We start from the raw sequence: 16,935 nt of genomic DNA on the forward strand, positions 1-16,935 counted from the left end.
GTTAATTACTTCACTGTCTTCATTCTGCTGCCATTTCTTGTCCTGAAGGACAAGCTGACATTTACCTCTTTCTTTTCCCCCTGTGCTTACATGAGTCTATTTCTCTTCTGGAAGAGAGAAGCAGAAGACACTGGTTCTAATATTCAATTAGGAATATGTCCCTTGATATTTTTAAGCCCAAAACATTGCTACAGATTGAGTAACTATTAAACTTCGATTAATTAGGGTTGCAGAAATTAAAGTATAATCTGATACAAAATTAATGCAAAGAGTTCTCAAGATACCAGCTTTAATTATCTTTACTGGGGAACTTTCACTAGTGAAATCCTCATCAGATTCTACCCAAACAATCAAAAATATTTAATTTCTCAAGAGAAGATAAAGATATCCATTTTTCACTCCTAAATTTGCAAGACACACTTTGGCCCTGAACTTGATAACTGGAACACTGCTATATATTTTACTACTGACACTTATGCATAGTCTATATAATAATGTCTTGCATCTTATCTACAACCTGGGTAGCATAGTACTGGAGGCAGAACTATGATCTCCATTCTGAACTGCCACACAAGTAACAGTCTTATGAATGCATGAAGTGAGAAGGCACTGAAAAACAACCTTGTTTTAAAATCAGATTTTGAAACAGTAAAATAAAAAAAAACATTAAAAATTTCATCTGCTTCCATCTGAAAAAATGCACTTTTGCAGTGCATTTTGTTTTTCCTCACTAGTATACTGACATTATGAACTAAGACAGACTTGGAATAGTACGAAGCAAATCACTCAGACATATGGGTCCAGAGTACAACTCTGATCTTTGTCATTGCTCTTTATGGGGAAAAAAAAGGAAAAAAAAAAAAAAAAAGAAGAAAGGGGTGGGATACAAGAACAGAGTGAGCTGGAACAGCCAGAGGCCAAAGACAAAGGAGTCTACAAAGGCACCTCTCATACCGAGTTCTGGCTGCAGCAGTGAAAAACAAATAGTTTATAAATTTGTTTGTTGGTGTTGTGTATTTTTAAAAGCTGCTTCTCAGAGACTCTTTGTGAGAGTTTACTCATTTTAATTGCTGACGTTTTTTCCTCGTTTCTTCATCTTGTGTTTCTCATGCCATTTTCAATAATTAATTTGAAAGACCCAGCCAGTATCCTCTGGGTGCAACTTATACAAGAGGTTTTCTTCATGCTACTAGGTAGCATGCATCTGGCACAGCTGGTAGTCTTCTGTTTTCACAGCAGTTTTCATTTCATCTACTGCAAGAGAAGTAGGGAAGGTAATGCAATGTTAAACTGCCCTCTTGATCTTTAGGCAACACGCTGATGTCTGGAAGAATATTACCCTGTTGTAGATGGAAAGAGAAGCTGCAGGGGAGAACAGCCTGTACCAAAGTTCAAAATGCAAAAAGACAAATGAAACAAAGTTCATATTGTCCAACAGAGACAGAGGAGAAAGAACCAAGACATACAACGTAACCACAAGGGATTAATGAAGTGTAAAACATTCAAATGAGGCAAGCAAAGTGATGAGTCATATGGAAAGAAAGAAATGCCCAGTTTCAGTGTTTTAACAGTTTCATAGGTTTCTAGCAAGAAAGTGTTATTTAATATGTGAAACTACAATGAAGACAAAGCCAGATGGCTGTAAACAAGTTCACAAAAGCTAAATTTAAACTTTTTTTCCCCCTGTTGTTTAGAGACCAAGAGCTGCAAAAATATCACAGACATCACAGGAAAAAAGAAATAACTTTAAAATGCGTTTTTCAGAAGCTTTGTCAGGACACTAACGTAAAAGCCCTTTCTTAGCTTTTTATAAAACCAAGGGCTCCTGTAAAATTACTGCCAGAAGACTGCTCAGATCTTTTCTTAACTTTGCCACATAGACAAACACTTGGAAAAAATGTGGTCTGTATTACATAGAAAAAAAAACAACACCCAGAACAAAAATCTCCACAATGTCATAGAAGCCTTTACGATAGCTGAGGAGAATGTGTCGCTCTGTTTGTGCTGTCTTTGAACACATCTAACAAGCAAACATACTTCGTGAACCCTACTAAAATGACATTCAGAGTACTGTTAATAAATTGGCTGTATGTAAACTGTAATCAAAAACTACTTTTGAAGAAGTAATTCACATTTCTTTGAATGGAGAAAAAGGTTCCCTCGCTGGGGGCGTGGGGTGGGAGGAGGTCATGGAGGAGAAAAAGTTAAGGGAAAACTCACCAATACTGCAGAACATTGCAGGGACTGAGTAAAAAAGGGAATGCCTTTTATTACTGAGTATGTATTCAACACATAGATTGCTTTGGTATTTAACAAGCAGATAAAAACTCTTGTAAGTAATCCATTTTTAGAAATCCTTTTACAGTGAAGTCAAAAGCAGCTGCTCAGTCTGGGTCAGTGCTGACCGAAACACCACCACATACTTGTTGGAAGACATTCATCACACCTCCGTGACAGGTACAAAAACGTTCCAGTGGGTAAAATATGCTGTGAATGTCACATACCACATGCTCTGCTGCAACTGTCGACCGCCATGTTGCCTGGCATTCAGAACTAAGCAGCAAACCTGGCAGATAACTTACTTGAGGTGTTTGGGTTGGTAGACATAAAGTGGTATTAACTTCACATCTCTGAAATACACCACTAAGTTTACTTCCTGAAGCCAAACAAACTTGCAATCTCTAAAAATACGTACAGCCAGCATGTTACAATCCCTTTTGTGGGGTTCATTTTTCCTCTGTTAATCAGCAGCAATTGGCATTAATTATATTACTACCCTTGAAAGCTTTAAGTAAAAGGAGTATCGCTTTTTATACTACTGTGCATGGGAGTAACATCAGACTGACATACTTTGGTAATTTTAAGTTATTATATTTATCCATTTTGAATAAAGACATAAGCTTTTATTTGACTCTTGTAATTTTTTCACTGTTCCTCCACTTGAAGGAAGAGCAGAGGAGCATGAAAGACGGAATGACGGGCAGTTCCTTTTAAATTTTGGTGTCATTGAGTTGGTTTTTTTTTTTTTTTTTTTTTTTTTTTTGAGTAAGCTGTACTCAACAATGTGGGAAAAGTGAATTCTACTCTGTTTGGTAGCTTGTATAGACAAAGCAAAAAGAAACAACTAGCAAATGTGCCACAAATGTCCATTCCATTGGATGCCACAGAAGTAAATGTATTTCACCAGTTCATAGAAAGAACAAAAATCAGGCAGGGAAGGCGTAAGCAGCTTGGGGACAAAGTCAAAATTATTTCAGCTGATAATACAAAGCATCACAAAGGCACTTTAAGTAGCCAAGACTATGAATGACAAGTTGGCAAAGCCATTTTAGCTCCCTCCCTCACAGCACCTGGCAGAATGTTTGGATGTTTGAGATAAGTCTCACATGTGTAAGTATGCAATCTTCATCTCAGGATAGAAGAGAAAGCACAACCTCTTCAAAGCAATTATGGAAATAGGAATATTGCCAAAACAGGTATTTTTTTTTTTTTATCAGAATACTAGAGATCCTGCTGCAGATGCTCCAGCAAAGAAAAATTAAAAGGCAGCAGTACTACTCAGTACAGTAGTAGTGGTAGTATGACTTCTGTCATTCTGAGATGACAAGAAACTCCTAAAGAAAGTTTGTTCATAGAAAAATGTAGCAGAGTACTCTACAGAACAATAAGCAAGATTCTAGTTATGTTACAGTTGCACACTCCACAAGTATTTGCAGATTCGTTATGATTAAATCTTAGAATGAGAGCTAGGCACTCCTATACCATTCCAGTTTCCACAGGGGAAAAAAAAAAAAAAAAAAAAAAAAAAAAAAAAAAAAAAACCGACATCTACTTGCACACAGTCCAAGTAGGTGTGCTGCAGATGACTCAAGTGCACTCAGCTGGGTATTTCAGAGCTTATGCCAGTCTTGTTTATCTTGTGTTCAGAGATGTGAAGATTTTCAGAGGATGAAGGATCCTTTATGAGTAACTAGTTACTGTTAGGTATAGTGGCGTGCAGCTTCTCCCACATGAAACCAAGCAAGCAGCTACAAAAGCCAGCATGTATTTAAGCTATATGTGGAGATCTTGAGAAAACAGAAAAGTCACAGAAAGTGGTCTATGTTTGACTATGGCTCTTTTTCAGAGAAAGAGTTGACAAAAGCTAAAGATGTACTGAAAGTTCAACAGTATAATATGAAACTGTTCTGGTGTTCAGTGTTCACAGACACTGCCTAAATTAAAATGAAGATTACAAGCTTGACCCCTGCTCCATACAAACAAAAACTGAACAACCAAACCTCATATCTGTCCCTAAGGATGCCTAGACACAACGAGGTACTCAAGTACTGCACGGTGCTCAGAGGGTGGCTCAGATCGCACAACCTGGCTAGCAGATTTGTGGCACTCTTCTCACTCTAGTGGGAAATCAATGCAACCTACCACAGAAAGACAAGTGGTCATTTGGATATTGATCTCAGAGCAGTATTTAAAACAAGTTCTTCATACTAGGCATCAAACCACTGCCTTGTAGTTTGCCTATGCAAATTTTAAATTTACAAGTACACAACCTGCTAGTTTAAAAAAAAAAAAAAAAAAAAAAAAAAAAAGAAGTTTGTGATAGTAGTCAAAAGTGTTTGCAAAATAATGTGCTACCAGGGCAATCCCAACTACAAACTCAAAAATCTTCCTTATTGATAAATAAATCAGTAAAGAATATGTTTGGGAGATTTGGAAAAGGAGTATCAGTGTCCGATTTAGCCAGACAAAGGAAAAGAAAGGATAGTGGGATAACAGACAGTACAATGAAGAGTGGACTTGGAGAATCTAACAAACATACACAAAGTACACTGGTGTAGTGAGTTGTCCCACTAAAACAAGTACTTAAGAAGCATAGCTGCAGCTTGTAATGAATAAACATCCTTCAGAAATTGCTTCCATGAAGCACAGAAGCGATGGGAAAGAGAATTTTCTGCTTAGAAGGAAACAGTATGGCCCAACGTGCTGCAGCAGCTATCAGACATCAGTCCCTTTTTCTAGAGCTCAGAGTAAATAACTCCCTGCTTTGTAGTTCTACTCACGATACATCTGTGGGGAAAAAAACAGCCTTTAAACCACACTTTTCATTCCGTATGTGTCAACGAAAATGGAAGGGCTGTTAAGTGTTTTGAAGTCTTTCATGATCAGAAGTCCAGCACAAGTAACACAATTCTCCAAAATCTGAGAGAGGGAAAGTAAAATAAATTATTCTTGCTCTTTGGTTTGTATGATAATCATGAAATGTGAAGAATGTAAAACTGATCCACTTCTAGAATGACAATTAGTTCGTAACACAAGTATCTTCATGCAGCTCCTTCCTTATGCACTAATGAAATCATTCCCCATTATTAGCTGCCTGTGTATTAAAAGCTTATTGCTATATCTATATATAATGAATATAGAAGTATTAGTGAGGAAGTGATGTCACATGCTTTTAATTCCTTACACACAGTATCTGTGCTCCTCTGGATGTGTGGTTATCATGTTTGTGTTCTATAAATACCCTTGCTGTGTGTATGTGTTGAGGGTTGGTGTGGTACTTTCCGTGGAGACTGCATCTTTTTTCACCATTTATCAGTGTTCGTGCTTCTGTGAAACTCAACAGAATGCTGCCATTGCCTTGCCTTGTGACCTTATAGCATCACACTTGCTATAGCTGCAACAATTTAACTCCAAAAGGATATGCAGGGTTGGCAGTGTTCTTTTTGCATGCTGTCACTCAGAGTGAATGACACTGGCATTACATAAAATCTTCACTGCCTTATAATATTGTAGTTGCCATTCAGCATATCAACACTTGCACTTCTCACCAAGAAATCTACACACAAAAGAATTATTCAAGAAGTCCTCCAGCTGTTCAGATAATTCAGGGCACTCTCTACTCAGTATCAATATTCTGCTTGGAAAAGGTTTTGATGTTGGTCTAAGAAATGAATGTAAATATTAGCAGGCTGTATATAAGCAAATATATGATGAAATGTGCTTATCTCACTGACAAAAAGCTCTGATGTCCTCAGGCTTTTAAGGCATGCTGTAATCAATATTGATAAGCCAAGTCTCTTCCTCAAGTCACACAGCTTCTGTGCTCACGCATGCTCCATTCACATCTTTTATCACGTTTTAACACCATGAGACTTTATAAATAACAGTTAATTAAAACATGGAAGCCTATTTTTGGGCTGTTTTATTTTTTTATTCATGAAGCATTTCACATTATGCCTGGCTTTTAGAGTGATTCTTTTTTCCCCACATGCTTATACACATTAGTGGAGCCTTTTCATTCATTCATCACTGGATCATCATGTCTTTGCTCACACACATTAGCCCAGCTCCATAACCTGCCATTATCCCACTATTGCAAAGTGTAAGAAATATGAAACAAAGAAGGTATGTATAATCTCTCTTGCTTTGTAAGGCTACACACTATGTGTTGGTGTTTTTTTTTTCCTTACATTTCAAGGCACACACATTTTATATTTTCTCACATTTGCAAGATGAACATTCTGATAACCAGCTATCAATTTCTGCTAACCTCCTGCTAATGACACCCATTCACGAGACCCGGCACAGTCTCATGGCAGTCATCCTACAAAGAACTTCACAGTGGTGCCAGAGACCAGCCCAAACAAAACATAGAATTAACATCTGTGGGGGGAAAAAAAAACAGTATAGTAGAAGTCTAGGAAAGGAATGGAAGAGAAATAGAAATTACCATACCACCAGGCAGAGTTCCCAAGCTCTTACAGACATACATTTGTAGGAAGGAAAATATATTTTTTTAAAAAGTGATGGGGAATCAGATATGGAACAGCCTACAGATGCAGAAAGAGTAAACAGACCAAGAAGAAACAGCTCCTAAAAAAAAAAAAAAAAAAAAAAAAAAAAAAAAGGCAATGCAATAGACCTAATGAAATCACCTGGTAAGTCAGGGAAAAGGACAACTGTTTAACATTTCTCACATCAGAACAATTAAAAAGGTCCCTAATTAAACAATCAGGCAACAAATTTAAGGCAAAATGGAGACTTACTCCACATAGATGCCAAAGTACAGCATGGAGGCTGAGAATGTAAATCTGAGTAACTGAACACATTCACCGAGGACATTATGTCCCCTGAAATTAAATTGTGCAAATATTACTAGAGCTCACAAAACTCTTCATCAATGCTATCAAGTGCATGAAAACTCCATCAAAAGATGATTACTTAATACATAATGGAGAAGTAATATATGACTCTCCAACTATCCTTTACTGAAAGCTTGCCAGCAGCCTTATTCCAATAGCAGATTCTGCTATTACAGGTTAGCTTTGTACTGATATGCTACAAAAATCTCTTTCAGAAACATTATGTTCATCCTAGACAGCCTGAGCAGACATCTGATAGGCAACATCGTAGGGCAAACAATAACTTTATTTGCTCAGAGCAGGAGATCCTATGAGCTATAAAGCACATCCTTCATTCCTTTTTCTGCTATGTATTTTTTCCAGTGCGTAGCAGTGCTTTCTTGGAATTCACAAGAAACATACAAACACCACGAATGTACCGTGCCTTAAGCAAGAACTTCAAAAAGCTGCAGTCTGTTTACTCTGATCACCTTTTTAAGTTTACATCCCAGTGAAGTGTGAACGACAATGAACTGCCACTCTAACATCAAGAATTTTTGTTTGCCTTCTCATGGATTGATGATTTTGAAGTAAAAATGCATTGAATGCATTTCTAATTTCTAGTTTGATCAGGTTGTATCAAAGCAAACAACAAATAAACACCAAAACAACAAACAAACAGAAAAACAACAAAAAAATCTCACAAGTCTAAAGTTATAGGAGAATTACATACTTGGCAGAAGTCTTTGAAAGCAAAGTTGAGAATCCAGGTCACTCTTTAGATTGGACAGAGAAAACACAGAATTGATGGAACATGTACCTGGATAAATTTAGTTTAGTCAGCTTGGAATTGGCTTTTCCATGAAAAAAATAAATGAATAATAGATAAGTACATCAGGAGATGCTCTTGATCAAGGCATAACTTCTCAGGTTATTCTCTTTCCCTTGCCATAAAGTGCAATAGCTCTGCTCTTGAGTCTTGGCACAAAGAAGTTCAAAGCAACTGAGGTCAAGACAGAGCACTGAGAAGCTGTGTAATCATATGTTTTGAAGTTCTTTGGGTTGATCAGGTATCCACATAGCAACAGCCATTTTCACACAGCACTTTGCACACAACTCAATGATCCGTTTCTCACTGCAGATCCCAGCTTTGACTCTCCTACAAAGATGGCCTCTTTCCTACCTACAAACAATCAACAGATTGAATGAAGATGCCAAACAGAAACCAATTTAAGGCTGCTACCGAAGTAATAATATCCTTTACCAATATGATCCACAGTATTTTAAGTGAGGTTTAACATGTACTATAAACAGTATCGTGGAAGGACCATTAATAAGCATCTGTGCTATTTTAAAACAACAGGTGGTGAGATCGTTTCACCGCAGTTATGTGCTCACCATATGTGTAAATGGAAATTCTGTAGGAGGTAGAAGGCAAACGAGAGAATAGTTAGCAAATATAGATACATAATTATATAGATATATTAAGATGTATATGATCTCATTAAAGCTGTAGCACATTTTACAGGCTAACTAACAGGTGCCAGGATAACTTCAATGTATTTTTGAGTCTTTTGGGATAGTTTCTGGAACAAAGATGTGACACAGAAGTAGTCAAAGTAAGAAAAACTGAGATGGTTATGTTGGGGTTAGACCTATTTATCTGTCACTTCTGATGAATCACTGGGGAACTAATGCAGAAAACAATGCACAAACGTTCAAAGACCAACTAGCTACCACTGAAGTATTTCTGAAATTGCCCATGAAACCTGAGAAGCCAAAGAACAGTTAAAATAGCCAATTTTAACATTCATTCTAATAATGCTTAGAAAATAGAGTAATTCTGTAACAGTATAAACCAGAAGACTTTCTTGACACTAGTCTCTCAATGCATCATGAAATTAATATGAACAAATTCATGCTTGTGTTGTCTCTCTTCGAGAGAGAAACTTCAACCAAATTGCCTTCCCCAAAAGCATACACGAACTCTGTTCTTGTATCTCTATGCTTCAGATACTAAATCTATGTCCTTAGTATCCGGGCTGTGAAGTGCCCATGTATTATTACATTAGGTGTATACACAAAAGTATTTAAAGCCTGTCTTTTTTCCACTGCTGATATGCATAGGTTGCCATGAAAGTAATATCGCCTATTTATTTCCATGGAAACCACAACAGCTACAAAGAGCACAATAATGCTATTTGGATAGAAAAAATTCTCAGCTACAAAACACTGCTTTTCATCACAGCCATCACCATTAGCTATGCAAAGATCTGCATGGCCATCCGGAACATGGTTTGCCTTTCACGCTGCTGTCACCACTGCTGAAACGCACCACCCACCACCTCACTGCACTCACACCCGCTGTTTGGTCTCCATAAACATTCAGCAAGTGTTAACGAATGTCAGTGGTTGCAATTTTTTGTACATGGAGGACTTTAATTACAGCCCTTTGTTTCACACTCATTTTCATGACAGATGCCACTGTGTCAGACCGCCCCTCTGCTGCCATCTGTCGTGCAGCAACAAAGAGTAACGGGAGGAAAGGTTCAGCCTCTACTGAGCCGCTGCTGATGACATGGCCAACACAGTAAAACAAAAGGCATTACTTTTGGAGCAGCCTTCAGATTAGGGATGAATAAAACTTACTTCTAACAGTTGTTAGTTCTGCACTTGACTGACTAGAGATTCTGTTCTGACCACAATTCAAGTGTCCAACAGAAGGTTCACCTGGGTAGTAAGTGATGAAATATAAGTTGATGGCTGGCATTTAGTTCTAAAGTGAAAGTTTTTCCTCACCTAGAAGTGCCAGTTAGATAAAGGGCATCATATGACTTGAAAGCATTTAAACTTTTTTTTGTTATGGAGACTACTGCTAAAATTCTGTTTGCTTATGTCAAGTGTATGCATGTCAGTGTAAATAAGATACCTGCCTTCTCACATTCTATTGCAGTCTCTTTTTATCCTAGTCCATAAGGAATTCTTAGTTTGGGGAAAATGCACCAACTCCAAGCCTAATAACAACATTACTCCGGAAGGAAGGCTGTTATTTGGGTTGGTTCAAACAGCGTTTAGAAACATCACCTTCAGACATTCTCCCATTAAGACAAATTTATTAGCTGAACTGTTTCATTTCAGCCTCGCAAAGGATCACAAGAAAATCAAACTGTTGTTCTTTCAATTGCATTCAGGGTTACTGGGTTTTCCACATTGTTCTCCTAAGGAAACAAGCTTCATGCAAATCTATCCGCCTGACCCCTGCTCATAAATTCGGTTAAATGAACACGCTGGTTCAGAGGCCTGGCTGTGGCTTAGAAATCTGAAAGATAATTGAACTCCTACAAATTCACAGAACTAATCTAGATGAAGAAATTTAAACTAGCAGACCCTCAGAGAAAAAGGCAACTAATTCTCAGCTGCTACTCAGTCTGCCCAGCACCAACCAGCTGGCCAACTGGACTGTTCTGCCAGGCAGCAGGGTTCCTGCCCCAGATTAACTGCAACACAGATTGTTTTCTTTGCTTGGCAGAGGGATGGAAGTTATTGTAACAGAAGGTGGAAGAGGAGCTCAGAAAGAGAAATGAATTTACATCAGCGACAGCGTTCAACTAAATTAACTAAATTGACACTGATCATTATACACAAACTTTTTCCCCTGTCTATGGACACATGCACCCTTCCATTTGGCATGATTACACCATCTGTCTTCGGTGTACACATAAGATAAAAACAGAAGCAATTCAAGTTTTCAGTGTTAAACCAACCAGATGTTCTATGGTAACGACTCTTGATCAACCATTCCTTCCTCCCTGCCTCCACATTATTTTAGAAAGCATCAACATTCTTTTGAATCATTATTTACATTTGCCAGGAAGCACAAATAGCTATACTTACTCTGCTAATGTTTTGTCAACATTAGCAAGAACTCATACTACTCTACATTTACAGCAACAGAATGGGAAACCATTACTTGACGTTTTCTTCAAGAAAGGAATGGGCTCAGTATGGAATGGGTGGACTAACATGACACGTATCTGAACTCATACAATTTTTTTCTGATACATTTCTTTCTCCAACCAGAGGCAATTACAGGAGAAATCAACCAATGACTGCTATAGTGCAATTGCTGAGGCACACAGTCATACTCTTTCCCTGGCCAGAAAACAAACAAACAAAAAAACCCAAACAAACCAAAACAAAAACAGCAACAGATGCGTGATAATTCAGGCTCCCAACTGTTTTATAAGAAAAAATGTAAGTGTTTGGTAGGTAACAGATACACATTTGATGGAACTGGACATTACTTTCCCTGGTTTGAAAGGTATACACTGGATACACCACAGAGTGCTTAAATAGGGTTTATATGGGGCCATAGTTAATGGCTAGAATAACTTGCATGGGCCATTCTTAATGACTGGTCTACAGACAAAAAATCCATCTGTTGAACTAATTTTCTGACACTGCAATTCACCAGTCACTCTTTGTTTCTTCCTTGTGAAGCCTCAATTGTCTTTTATATGCATTTCCTGTCTCTGTAATCATCAGCCTTCTGCCTACCCAGCAACAGTACTGAGACAAACAGATGTATTTAAACATCTTCCCAGAAATAATGGCAACAGATCAAGCAACTGCCAGTTACCTCCTTACGTATTATTTTTATCATCAGCACCATGCCCAGGGCCTTCAGCCACAACCAAGGAACCACAACTGCAATTACACGAGCTTGCTCAATAAGCACACAGGATAATGGTATCCTTTACAACAAGCGTGTAAGTAAATAGATACCCAATAAAATAACATTCAGGTTCTAGTATCTCATTTCCACTTTTCAGTAAGGAAAAATAAAAAAAAAAAAACACCTTACCCTTCCCTCACTACAAGCACAATCACTATTTTCAGTTCCAAACTGAAGCATGCAGAGCCAGCCATTATTAAACCACTGCTCCATGCAGACAGAGCTCACTCTAATGATCTACCTACGCATGCCATCCCCAGCCTCCTATACTGACATGCCATCTTCGGAGCAACCTTTTACAGAGCAGAAGAAAGAAAAGAAAAATAACACAACAAAAATGCTGAACAGATTCAGGCCAAGCAAGTGCTGTTCCATTCCTGCTCTGCTCTGAAGGAGTGCTCATTTAACATACTGCTGTGTACACTCCACAAGGAGGGTGCAAGTCAATTGACTGAGCTATATGGTTTAAAGTGTTCTCATTTTTTCACTTAGAATCATAGAATCACTTAGGTTGGAAAAGACCTTAAAAATCATTGAGTCCAACTGCAACCTGACCATACTACCCCAGCTTTAACAACCCTCCATCATACCCCCGAGCACCACATCCAAACAGTTTTTAAACACATCCAGGGATGGTGATTCAACCTCCAGCCTACTCCAGTGCTTAACAGCCCTTTCTGTAAAGAAGTGCCTCCTGATATCCAAGCTAAACTTACCCTGATGCAACTTCAGGCCGTTTCCCCTCGTCCTTTCACCTGTCACCAGTGAAAAGAGACAAACCCCACTTTTGCTGTAAGCACCTTTCAGATACTGGAAGAGAGCAATAAGAGCCTCCTTTTTCCCAGACTAAACGGCCCCAGTTCCCTCAGTCACTCCTTGTAGGGCGCATTCTCCAAGCTCTTCACAAGCCGTGATGCCCTTCTTTGGACCTGCTCCAGCACCTCAATGTCCTTTCTGTACTGAGGTGTCCACAGCAACACAGTACTCGAGGTAAGGCCTCACCATGGCAAAGCAACCCGTTGTTTCTTCTATTTACTAAACAATACCATTTACTGGTATTTCTGTTTCAAACCACACACTAGCTGATGGAAACTGAAAAACAGAGAGCACAGAGGCCTCCGAAGACCCTATATAAACCTTCTCGCTATAAGGTCTGGGTCTCCAGCTCCCAGCCCCTTTCAGTATCCTGTAAAGCGACCTCCAAAACCAGGCAGCCCAATGACACGATGGACCCTGGAGCCTTCCTGCTCCCAAACACGTCTCCCCTCCACTTGCGGAGCGCCGCCGAGCCCGCAGCGCGGCCCTGCACCTGTCGCAGCCCCACGGCCTTTCGCGCAGCGCGAAGGGCAGAGCGAGCGGCGGGCAGGGAGCTGGCACCGAGCCGCGTCCCGGCGGCAAAAGATAAAACGCAGCGCTGTAGCGCTCCGTCGGACGGCCCTGCTGCCGTAGGAGCGGCGGCTTTCCCCACAGGCGAGCGCTCGGAGCAGCCCGGGTGCCGAACCGCGGCCGCTCCACCGTGCAGCGCTCGCCCCCGCGCCGGCAGTCCCCTCTCACCTTCCCAGCGGCCGGCTCAGCGCATCTTCCTCCCTCCCGCCCTTCTTCCCCTCCCGGAGCCGCGGGCCCGTCGGCACCGTGCCCGACTCTGCGTCTCCCTCAACCGGCGGCAGCTCCCACGAACGCTTCACCCCCACATCGCGCCGGCAGCTGCCGCTCCTAAATTCACGGCGCTCCGGCGGCATGAAGTCATCTTCCCCGCCCCCTCCCCGGGCCGCCGCACTCCGCTCCCGCCGCGGAGGGGGAGGCCGCCCCCCCAGTTACACCGCCCGCGCCCCGCGGGTCCCTTCCGCTCCCTCCCACCCGAGGGCCGGTGCTGCCGCAGTGCTGCGAGCTCCGCGATGCCCGGCGGCACGCGGGAGGGCGGCACGTCCCCCAAGCCAACGACGGGATGCGCTCGGGGGTCCCACCTGGGCCCGGCGCGCGATGGGCCGCTCCGCACCGCTCCCGCCCGCCCCTCGCGGGAGTCCCTCGACGCGCTGCGGGGCGCTCCCGCTCCGTACCAGCGAAACGCGAGGTCCCGGAGCCGACGGGCGGCCTCCCGCGGGGAGAACGTTGCTATGCGCTCGTGCGTCCGTTCGGAAGGAAATCCCGTTGTAATTCGTGCCTGTGTGTGGGCGCCCGGCTCCCCCCGCTCCTCCCGCCGCCTCGGGGCGCGCAGGCGCCGCGCGGCTGTGCCCCCAAATGAGGCTGTGTGGAACGGAGGGCTGATATGTTGGGGGCTCCCGCTCTCTGGCTGCGGGAGGAAGAAGGGCGGTGCGTCAAGGTCACCACGACGCGCGGTTTCCTAGCAGGGGCGTCCTGATATTTTTAAGAGCCGCCAGTGGGCAGCGAGGCTATTTTTGTTATTTATAGAGCGCTGTGCGCGTGCTGGGTGACCGACCCGTTGGTGAGGAAAGCCGGATTCCTGTCACAGCCCTCTCCCCCGTACAGGATGAGTGCAGCTGTGTTGCTGCACAAATAATAGCGGGCAGCCCGGGTCGGGCATGTGGCCGAGTCACCCCGGTCCCACAGCTCTTCGTGTTCCCTAAGCAGAGCCAACGTGGAGACGTTGCGATGGAACAGCTCCCAGGAACGCGACGCTGTGAGCACAAGTGGCCCCAGGGCACTTAGTTCTGTGGAGCGGGAGGTTGGGACGAGTTGGGAACGCCGCAGGTTTCGTAGTGGTCTGAAGTCTGAAGAGGGAGCAGAGCTCCTGAAAGAGTTATTCAGCAGCCTAGGGCTGCTGGGAAGGTCCTCTGTAATGGCAGAGGAAAGCAGGGAGGGAGAGAAGAGCCCTGCTAAGGTAAGGACGTTCAGCTCTGTCTCTCAGGTGAAACAGAAGAACTAAGAGCCTGAGTTCCCCTTTGGAAATTCCTTGTGTCTATTTTTATCACGGTTATGGAAAGGCTTCAAAGCGTGCCATTATCTTTAATTTGATTCCCTGTGCCTGTGCAGTTGCACAGTTGCACTAATTTAGAGCTGCTCCTGTTTACTCCCTGCCTTACTATTACATTGATTGCTGTGGCAGATCTAAGCGTGCTGAGCTGGCTGCATATCAACACCGATGCTTAATCTCTGTTTACAGTTTGTTGGGTTGTGTGATTAAGCTCATCAGGTGCAGAGGAGCCCAGGGGCACGTGGGCAGGCAGGGCTGTCCCAGGGGGAATGCCCAGTCCCACAGGCGAGCCAGAAGCTCTCTGGGTCACCTCACAGGCTGGTGGGTTTATTGCCGGGAGGGGGTAAGGTGTGTTATGGGATGCATCATAGGAAGAGTATTTGGGGTTGTACGAGGTTTGTTGTTGGGTGTTTGGAACCAGAGAGCAGGACAGGATTACACTGTTTGTGCCATCTATCTTTGCATGAGTGTTTGTGTCTCTGTTATCTATGAGACTGGCCACGTGTGTATTTATAGTTAGTTGTGTATACATACAAAGCGTTTGGTTTTGCCAGTTTGGAGTACGTGCTCATACTTGCTACTGGCTGAACCTCAGAACGTGGAGACATGGCAGCGTTGCTTTTGTTGGGCTGCTGGATTCAGCAGCTAATTCCCTAAATGATTGATGTTCCAGGATCACTATTTCTCTGGTATCACTGCATCACAGAGTCAAGTTTCAGTGCTCTTGGCCCAAGGACGTTAATACTTTTCTACACCGTTACAAGAAAAGCAGAAGCATATAGAGCAAACACCTACAGAATTTGAGTTACTGAAAAAGTATGTTGGTGTCCATCTATTAGCAATATTCAGAGAGCTTCTGCTAAGAGAGTATAATATTAGATGTACTAATGTTATTATAACATTAGATTTGCTGATATGGACTCAAAATAAATGAAAACACAAATCCATAAATGGTCAGAAACTAAGCATTTCAACTGTAGAAGGATAGTCTGCAGGAAAGTGAAGAAGAAATTAGTTTAGGAGCTCAATGTGGGCAGAGATTGGATTTATTTATTTATTATTATTTGGGGAGAACAATGATAAGGAATAATTCCAAACAACTGCAAAGGGGATGACTTTAAACAAGATGTTAGTAGTAGGTTTTCAACCAACAAGTGAAGAGAAATTTGTGGCTTAAAGGTTAGCAATAGCAAGGAAAATGTGAGATTTGCCAGCATTCAAATTGAATTAGATTGTTAAAATAATTTCTGAAATAAATAGCAAAATGTTAATTGGTTGTTTAAAAAAAAAAACAACAAAGAAAGAAATCCTGAAATAAAGAAGTTGAGTTCTTTTTCACTGAGGATGGGGTGAAAAACCTAGGCTTTGCCCCTCAAATGGAGCATTTTGCTTTCTTGATAATTGCAGCTGAAACAAAGGGTGGGTGGAGTGAAGGGAATGAGTGCATAAAAGTGTATGTTACTGTTTTCACTATGAAAATAAAATCAGAAGAGTGTGTTCAAGTCAGAGGAGTAAATGTCTAAATGTATTAAAAAAGTAGGCTATAAAGTCAGAAGACAGTTTTATAAATCAGTTGTGGTGCCTTACTCTTGGGGTGGCAAAAAGTTGTCAGTTAAGGCAAGATGAAATTTTAGAGAAAAGTTGATGGTAACATTTCAAAAAGAGTATTCTTGTGTTTTATTAGTATTTTCAGCAGTGGTCTTGGCAAGTAAGTAGAAATGAATTAAAAGAAACATTATCAATGTAGAGGAAGTAATCACCAATAAAGTGTGTTACCAAATAGTGATATATATCTACAATATTTTTCAAACTATTTGAGAGAATAACTGTTTATGTAAATTCTGCTTGAATTACTTTAACTCTTACAATCTTACAAATTAAAAAGAAAACAAGTCATGCTGCAGCAGAGATTAATTTCTAACCTTCAGCAAAAGGCAATTTAAAGTAAAACAGTCTGGCTCTAAACAGAATAGCCAAACTTTGATTGCAGACTGCCTCCATCACTGTTTCTCAGTATTCAGGATAGTCAGGTTTTCAAGGCAGAGACCATAGGTGTTTCCGTTTGTACAACATTGTTAGGTACTTGCAAAATGCACTGATGATTCTATATACTGCATGTGCTTCTAATGTAATGGCTTGCCTATGCA

The 16,935-nt window shown here is 41.4% G+C and overlaps 1 protein-coding gene across 3 annotated transcripts in view; it reads right to left on the reverse strand.

The window, feature by feature from the left end:
• PKIA (cAMP-dependent protein kinase inhibitor alpha) overlaps positions 1 to 14,148 on the reverse strand; it is a 38,468-nt gene extending 24,320 nt beyond the window's left edge. The window contains exon 1 of one of the 3 annotated variants that reach the window (XM_048939515.1): positions 13,821 to 14,148. The gene's annotated coding sequence lies outside the window, so the exon portion shown is untranslated. Of the gene's footprint in view, positions 1 to 13,410; positions 13,594 to 13,820 lie in introns of those variants that run through there. The other 2 variants (XM_048939514.1, XM_048939512.1) reach the window with 2 other exon arrangements.
• Between the last annotated feature and the right edge of the window lie 2,787 nt (positions 14,149 to 16,935).

The sequence above is a fragment of the Lagopus muta genome, chromosome 3, assembly GCF_023343835.1.
Source record: "Lagopus muta isolate bLagMut1 chromosome 3, bLagMut1 primary, whole genome shotgun sequence".
NCBI lineage: Eukaryota > Metazoa > Chordata > Aves > Galliformes > Phasianidae > Lagopus > Lagopus muta.